Source organism: Pseudopipra pipra, chromosome 4 (assembly GCF_036250125.1).
Source record: "Pseudopipra pipra isolate bDixPip1 chromosome 4, bDixPip1.hap1, whole genome shotgun sequence".
NCBI classification, from domain to species: Eukaryota; Metazoa; Chordata; class Aves; order Passeriformes; family Pipridae; genus Pseudopipra; species Pseudopipra pipra.
The window spans coordinates 62,638,799-62,648,190 of record NC_087552.1 but is presented as its reverse complement, the minus strand read 5'-3'; positions in this window follow the sequence as shown (position 1 = coordinate 62,648,190).

The window sequence follows — 9,392 nt, the reverse complement described above, 5'->3', positions numbered from 1 at the left end:
CAGAAAAAAAATCCATTTCACTAGGTAGGCCCAAAAATTCTACTTAATCTTTTATGTGCTCATAAAGATGGCTAAAGCAAGCCTGCCTCTTCTTCCTCTGCTCCTGTGGGATGGGTCCCATGTCATTCTTCAGCTAGAACTGGTGTTCTTTAGCTGATTTCCAGCCAAAGCAGAACTAGCTTTAAATCCCCAAGGCCAAGAAGGGGCCATATGCTCTATTACAAACACGTTGCACACATTTGGAAGTTTCAAAAATAAATAACATCCTTATTTAGTTATATTTCATCTGCAATTACTTAGCTCTTTTGGCTTCTTCACATTATGATTGAAATAATTTGATTTGCCCACAATATTAAATTGATTTTGAGTGCTGAAATTGAAGTTTATTCAGAAAAGTGAATTAAGCACTGGCAGAGAGCAAATGTTTTAAACATGCTAATGGGCAAATTCTATTCCAAGCTACACTGATGAAACCCCACTGACTAAAATGGTTCTGTTTCAGGACCAAAGACTTAACTTTGACTGAAGATGATTAAGAGGTTTTCACAACAGGAATACTGTCAAAAAATATTGTTTCATCCAAACACAGAGTATTTATGTGATGCAGCTCTTAGTGTAACTACTCTTGAAGCAAATGGTGAGTCATGAATTTCTGAATATTTGAGAAACATACATTTTGGAGAAACATATGTTTTTAAGAAACATATATTTTTGGACAAGGAACAATACTCAGGTTGTTTATCATAGTGTGACCTCTAGCTCTCTGGTCAATGCTAAACCTGGGCTTTCTCAAACAAATGTTTTCCAAATTTTTTGTTTTTCTCTAGTGTGTATCAACAGTACTAACTTATGACAGGCTTGAAAAGATAATAAATAGCACAAAGCTCCCCTATTTCTGCCGACCTATCTGCTGAAGCATGTGACAGGAGGCAGAAGAGTGGGCTTACCCAGGAGAGAGGTCTAACAGCTGCTCATTGCTATTCTCCTGAGGTGCTCCAATTTAATATTACTTAAAAAGATATTTTTTTTTAAAGTAAATTTTTTTATTGAACTCCAAAATACACATAATATGCAAAGGATTCTGAATTTTTGCTGTGGAATCTTAACCAGAAAGTTATTCTCCCATGTTCATCATATCCTTCTCTGAGAGTCTTCCACTCCTTCCCTCTCTTCCCTTGATAATTTTATCTATTCAATAATACATGCTTGGGTTGCATTTAAACTCATATATATATATACAGGAATAAAGGCTGGTAAGGTGCAAAAAAGATCTCTACAATCCTCAATTTACTTGAAGAGTCAATCTTGCATGACCATAGATTTTCCAGGTATTTTTTAGTGTCAGTGACACAAACTCTAAGATGGAAGGAAGTGGAGGAGTCATGGTTGAGGATCTCTAAGTGAATTTCTTTTACTAGCATTTCTCAATACTTTGAATTTCCTCTTTTAATCACTTAAAAAAATAATTTCCAATTACTGTTTTGATAATTTTGGAAATATCTTTGTGTCTTATTGCCCATTTGTGTTCCATAGACTTTGAGTGTACTATATCAGTGCAGAGAAGCAGATGGCTTCAGAGAATAGCAGAGAGGGAAATTATCCAAGTAATTTAAGTGCATGCTTCTTTTCACTGGCTTATATAATTCAGTAAATTTCACCGAAAATCTATGAAATAAAAAAGATACCCAAGCATCAAGATCTTACTACAAACACTATTTTTTTTAATTTTCCTACCTCACTCTGTCTGATTAGACATGATGTATGTACAGATGGCACATTGTATCACTTATTCCCTGGGAACTCTTCTCCCCAAGTATTTGGCCTCATTCTATGCATGCATGAATAAAATGAGATTTGGATTTAACAGAATTGAAGCAGCTGCAATTGTTAAGGAGAACTTTAAAAAAGAGGGTTAGCTCTATTAGCTTTAAAGCATTAATTTGATCTTGATGTTGATGATAGTGGGAAGTCTCATTTTAATGTCAATTGTCCTTTTTTTATTTTTTTATTTTTAGGAGGTGTGTTATGTCCCATAATATTAATTTGGCTGAGATTTAAAGTAAAACACAGTTCTCTATGGCATGTCTCCTGCCTTTTTCTACTGCTGTTTTTCACCCAAAAGAGAACTGAAAATCTTTACCAACACATTTCCTAGTTCTTGCCAGAAGCAAAGGGACCACAATTCATGCCGAAGTACAAATAAAGATGGATGCAGTAGGTGGAAAGCTCTTAAAGAGCAGGGATTGCAGGAAAACCAGCTGTTGTCTCTCTGCTTCACTTCTAACAAAGCAGTGGGCGTTTTATGTTTATTTTCTAATAAATCTTTGCTTAAATGTCACTGCAATATACCTGGAATTAAAAGTCAGCTTGTGAAAACCACACATAGAATCATTAATTCCAGGGAACCACATCAGCATTTTATCCAAAGCAGAGTGAGGAACAGCTCCTCTCCACATATGCTGGTTTTGGTTGGGATAGAGTTAATTTTCTTCACTGTTGATAACTCGGGCATGTTTCAGTTATTGCTGAGCAGCTCCTACACAGAGCCAAAACCTTTTCTGTTCCTCACCCCACCCCACCAGCGAGGAGGCTGTGGGTGCACAGGGAGTTGTGAGGGGACATGGCGGGGACAGCTGATCCCAAATGAGCCAAGGGATATTCCAGATCATATGGCTTCGTGCTCAAAATATAAAGCTGATGGAGGAAGAAGGAAGTGGTGGGGGTGACATTCAGAGTGATGGCATTTGCCTTCTCAAGTCAATGTTACATGTGATGGAGCTCTGCTTTCCTGGGGATGGCTGAGCACCTGCCTGCTCTTGGGAAGTGGTGAATAAATTCCTTGTTTTGCTTTGCTTGTGCACACGATTTTTGCATTACCTGTTAAACTGTCTTTATCTCAACTCATGAGTTTTCTCACTTTTACTATTATAATTCTCTCCTCCGTCCCAGCAGTGGGGAGTAGTGAGTTGCTGGGTTAAATGATGACACCATTTAGTCAGGATTATTAAGGATATCATAATTTCTTTAACTTATTCTGCAATCAAGTATTTACCAGGCTAAACTGAAATCAGAATGCTTTATAAAATGTGCAGAAATGATTAATAATATACCTAAGGCTAAATCTACATTCATGTTTGTTTCAGACTTGAGTCCATCATTTTCTGAATTTAGTAATTTCCCTTCTAGCAGGCAATGACTTTTGTATGAAGGCAGCAACCCACAGCAATGAGGCAAAAAGCAATAGCTTTGTAACAACATCTTAATGGTAGCTGGTTACATAAACCCCCTCCTTGTCCCTCCTTGTCTGCTCCTCTCCCAGGTGTGAAGAGCATGTCTGCAGTGCTCCCCAGGTAGGGTTTTCCACCACTGCCTGCTTGAATCTAACAGCTTCATTACAAAGCAATAATTTGTTACACTAGCCAAACAGACTTTTGAAAGCATTCTTGAATCCTTTTCCCAGCATTGGAATTTCTTTCTTCTATTTTCTTTGTTGTCTATTTTGGAAAACCTTTCCAGTGCAGTAAGAGTCAAGAACCCAAACTTCACTATATCAAGAAGAGCTGACTGTGCCTGCATTTGATATCAGCTCTGTGTGTAGGTGTGGCACTAACACTGCATCAAGTGCAGGGAAGCCTTGGCAGGGGCAAGCCACTCTGCACGCTGCTCAGTGGAGACCTGGTACTGTGACAACAGAAATTAATGGGGCATAAACAATAAATTAAACACCCTCATATTCTGTCAAAGCAGAAATGAATGTTAAACTTCTGTGCAGTTATAGTTCTCATTATTATCTTTTATGTTTGGATAGAGCTACAGCTAAAATAAAATAGCCCGCCCCTCTTCAGGCCACACATCTCAGTCAACAGTACTAAAAGGAATTGCATTAACTATTTTTAAATATTAAGGCTACAACAGCAGCCATTAAGTCTTTGCAAATTATTCCAAAATTACAATAGTTGTAACTATTGCAGGTAATTAGCAAAATCAGTACAACCCATGAGCAACAAACAAATCACAAATATCAGATAACTCAATATACAATATCTTCTTTGATGAAAGCAGCTAGACAATATTTCATTGATAGTTTCTGTCCTGTTTTCTGCTCTGGGATTTGGGAAACTGCTGGTCCCTACGGCAACTCTTTTTATCTCAAACCAATACACATTTTATGTTTCATGAAGACGGTACTGTTCTCTCTATTGAGTTCCCAGGGCAAAAACAGTCTTTTAAAGTATCTGGAAAGTTAATATATATAAGACTCTTCTGTATATAATATATATTATTATATATATTATATATAATATTATTATTATATTATATTATATATATATATATATAATATATATAAGACTCTCTATACACAGAAAATATCACCAGGTAGAGTTACTGGCTTATTGCAAGGATTACTGGGACAAACTGCTGACTTCCCGTAAGTATCATGGCTATTGCTTATGTCTCACTGTGACTTTGGACAGAAGCCTTCCCTGAGAGGGGTTTGAAAGCTGCACCATTCCTCAAATGAACCCCAGACTGACTAATTCACCAGGACTGATCAGGTCCTCTGCCTGCCCCATATGATGCTGTCAAGGTCCTAGCTCTTTGCTTTTCAAAGATGGATTTTGTTTTAAGGGTACACAGCCATACACTGTGGCTATGACTTTGTGCTGAATTTGGGGTATTGGCCTTGATTTATTGAAGCATATGCTTTTCAACCTGTATATTCCCTCCTTTGATTTGCAGTGTCAGCCAGAAGAATGGGAGGTTATAAAGGCATTACAGGGTGTGCTTGATGTTCTCTGCACTTGAAAAAGTGCATCTTTCTTCTTTGACCCTCCTTGAAGAAAGAAAAGGATGACAAATCTAGAGACACTGTAGGATGAAATGCCACTGCTTGGCATGCAGAGGGCTACTCACAATACAGAAGAAATAGCTATTTCTGTCTTACAGATGGTCAGTAGAATATACCTTAGTTTTAATTTATCAACTCCAGTACAACTCTTGTGTCAGCAGACTGAAGTCTTCATCAGCTGTTCCACTGTGTTCTCTAATAGCACTAATAGTCCTCAGGATTATTGCAGTAGGTATTTAATAAAGAACTTTCTAATCTCTATTACTGATATTCTGCTACAGAGATGAATGGGACATGTTGATTATAAAGGAGCATGTAATTTTAAGTATTACTTAAGGGGAAAAAAAAAGAGCAAAAATAAGTAAAAGTAGTGATTTATTGCCGTTTATCTTAAAATGACAAAGTTGCTCATGCTTACCACTAGACTTTAAAAATTTGAAACTGGAATTCTTCCCCCAAATAAATCCTGAACTACAAAATCTACTGCTAGTCCTATACAACCCTTAAAAAAACAAAACAAAAAAAAGGAAAATCTGTGGAAATATCTTCCTGTAACATCAGTTATTTCATGATTGATCAATGGCTATGCAGGAACCATATCACACTCATTACAGAGAAAAAGTAACGGAAATAGTGGAAGAATTGTTCATCCTGTTACATATGGCTAATTAATACTATCCATCACAGTCCCAAGTCAACAAAAAACTAAAAAGGATTTAAGGCCAGCAGGGGTAACTGTAGCCATCTAAAATTACTTTTCCCGAGAACTACAGAGTGCTGCTCGGTACTGTCCAAGTTAAGACAGAGCTGAAGGATGAGCTGAGGCACAGTCTCTGAGAAATGCCTTCAGCCTTGGCTCTCAGACTGCAAATGATAGCAAATCTATTACAATCCAAAATCTATCACATCAGCCATTATTCATCCTCACTGTTAAAAATGTTTGCCTTATGTCTACCCTGATTTCTCAGAGATTCAGTTTCTAGCCACTGCAGTTTTTCTAACCTTATTTGCAATATTAAAAGTAATCTGTTATAGAAAACTTTTCCCCCTGTTAGACATCATCAGCTGGTTCTAACCCTCCCATTGCCCTCCACTCAACTGAAGAAGTTTCCTGGACACAATTCCTGCAACGCATTTATGATAATTTTCCAATTGCTCATATTTATTTTTGTTTGAAACACGAACAGCAGAACCTGACCTAGTCTGCAAAGATTTTTCTGTGCTGCATGAATTGGTGATACGAGTTATCTGCCTCCTTCCTCAATATTTTCATGACTATAAATACACCTGCACCTTTGTCCACCCCTGTTCAATAAAGGCTTCAGCTTCACTGACTAAGACTGATGGACCTTAAGCAAACACTCAACCGTGCTCCTAAATATAGCTCCACTTGAGCATACTTCTACAGTTAAGAACATGTTCAGTGACTTCATTAAATTGGCCTGATGTGCAGTGACTTCCAGCCTCCTCCACCTCTACCACTACCTCTTCTTTTCTGTTTCAGAGCCTAACTGTAATGGGAGCTTTTTGATGGGATGCTTTTATAGCCTAAACCTCAGCGTACATCTGTGTCTCTTTATTTGAACTTGCTTTTTGAATTAATTATTTTTTACCTTTTTACATCAAGTATCTCTTGATACTTGATTCTTGAGAGAATGTGTGAATTTCTGAGTGTTGGCTATTTTTAAATAAAAACTATTAGGCAGAACAGTGGGTCTGTGTATTTTGAAATCAAAACAGAAAATGTGGCAATGAAGGAAAAGAGCTAGTAAAACATACATTTCTAAAATCAGGAACTGCAAAGATTTTTTTTCACTCAGAACCATTGCAGTAGCAGTTAAATTCCATTACTTCCAATCTGCCAGCTGTGAGAGAGAAGTGCAATTTTAACAGGTGAATAAAAAAAAGAAAAATGAGACAAAGCTCTGAAGGAAAAGCACAAAAGCCATTACAAAGATGATTTCAGGATGAAAAAAACCCACCCAAATCTCTCAGCAAGTGACAGCTGTGGGTTTAATGGACTATTCTTAAAATGAGATTTATATGCAAACTGCCTACAGAAAGTTTAAAAAGGATGCTAATAACCTATAAATGTTAAAGGTTTTTATCTTGGGCTCAAAAAATGTTGATGGCAGTGGATGGAATGTTCTGAACACCATAAACATACCCATTACACGATTGCTTCTCTGACCTGATGCCATTATGAATGATCTGGTACAAGTGCAAAGCAGTTGTCCTGTTGCCTTCTCCTTCTCCACTTCTTCACAATTCTCTGGAGTCTGTAGGAATGGAGGTTTTAGTCTCATATGCCACCTCATCACAAACCAGTATCTTTTTCTGCTACCATTGAAAAAATTCCTGATCTCCTAATGCATTGCTTTCCTTTGAAATAAAGTTTTGAACATGCACGCATAAAATGTTTGATCAACACTTGTGACTGTATCACCAGTGCATCCACTGGCACAGGTGTGTCTTTGGCTGACGAATCTGCCCCCAACTCAATGACAGGTCTTCTTCCATAGGGATCTTTGGTGAGCAACATCAGTTCACACTAGCTGAAAATTGAGAATATCTGCTAAATATTAAATGGGTGGGAGAGGATATCTTAGAGGATATATTATATCCTCTGAATTCTGAGCTATTCAGGAGCCAGATAGCCAAATGCAACACTTGGCCAATAGATGGGATACTTTGGAAAGTCCTGTACTTTGGGTCTACCTATTGCAAAAAGTACTGTAAAAAGCAGTGCAAATTTTCATTCTTTAGATATCTGACAAGTGAGCTTTTACAATTTTTGCTTCAATGGGTTAAAGTGTCTTCCTGGTTGCTTGCACTGCCTCTCTGCCTGACTTTACTACATGAGGCAGAGCGGGGGATGAACATGCACCTGCACCTCTGCTGCTCCCAGCCACAGCCCAGAGTCTTTGCTTACAACACTGGTGCTGATTTGTACGAAGCCACCAATGTGTGCTGCTGAGTTTTGGGCAGGCTATATTATTAATGAGCTACTATTGTTATTAAGAAGACAGTTACCTACACACATGTTTATTTAAATCGCTAATGTGTACTGACTGCATGCATGTAAATACATATATGCATTAGACACCATATTACAAGTATGTGCACACACCTCTACACTGGAGAAGCAATGAATATAACCTAAACAAGCAAACCAGATAACTCTTTTTTTACAACAAATATCTCCATTTCTAGACTAGCAGCTTCAACAAGCACGTGCACAAGTACTTGTGCAATCTGGTCCTTCGTTTAGAGAAATTGTAGGAGGCATTGCTTAGGAAAGCAGAGTTTATGCAAGCAACACACTGCCTCAGCATCACAGCTTTAGTCATGCTGTTTAGAATTCAGTGGCGACAAAAGCTAAATTCTCCCTCCAATATTAAATATATCTCTGCTTAAACGTGGAAGAGTAGTGCCAATTTCTTAAGCGAAAGCTAAAGTGAAGCTCCAGTTTTTCTTGTGACAATTTTAGAAAATTACCTAAAAGGTTACAGAGTTTTATTTTTCTTTTCCCTCTGTATTTAGTAACTCTAGCACTTAATCTTCCTTCATGTCACTGCAGATTCAGGTATAGTGAGTCTTGTACTTCCCCATCTGCCTGGAGAAGTAGCTGGAACACCCCTGAAAAGTGTGGCTTCCTCAGCCCTTTCAGTGCCAAAACAGGCTGTTGAATCAAGAACAGGTTTGATCGCTGTCAACGGTTTTAAAAAGGAATTAAATTAAATTTTTTTAATCCATAATAATTTGAATAAAAATCACAAAAGCATATTCTGTGAAGAAACAGGCACGTTAGCACATGGCAAGTCCGAGAGCACAGCATTCACGCCTGTAATGCTCACGGTCAGAGTCCGTTTCTAGCTGTGCTAGAACCCTACCGAGAGGAATGATTCATCCCATAAACGAGCTGGAAAGAGAGAATAGGATTTTCGGTTGCCAGGCTTGCTGCCTGTAATACATCTCAGTCGTCCGGCAGAACCCTTTGGAACTAGTACCAATGCAGGCTCCGTTTTCTATCCCTGTGGAAGACACTCAGCCTGTCCCGCTCACCCCACCGCACCTTTCAGACCGAACTGTGTCCATACCCATCCTCGACAGCACTGCTTCCCGCGGGGCTGCTGACGGGGCATTTCCCCGCTCCCCGCGGCGGGACCGCGCTCTTCCCTCCAGCTGCGCAAAAACGCCGCGCAGAGTTGGTGACAGCACCAAAGAACTGCGAGGGTGACTCGGTTTCGGAGGGAGGGAAGGAGCGCGCAGGGCGGCCGCTCCCGCCGCTCCGTCCCCTCCCGCCCCGTCCCCCGCCAGCCTCGGCGGTGCCGGCCCGGACGGGGCGTCCCTGGCTGCAGAGCATGCTCACGGGGCGGCGGGGGCGGGCGGGCCGGCGCGGGGAGCGGGGAGCGGACCCCGGGCGGGCAGCAAGGCGGGGACGCCGCTCCGCCGAGCTGGGAGCCCGGGCGGGCACGGGGCGGGCGGAGCTGCCAGTCCAGGTGGGACACACCGGGAGCCGCGGGGGCGCAGAGCGGCCCCA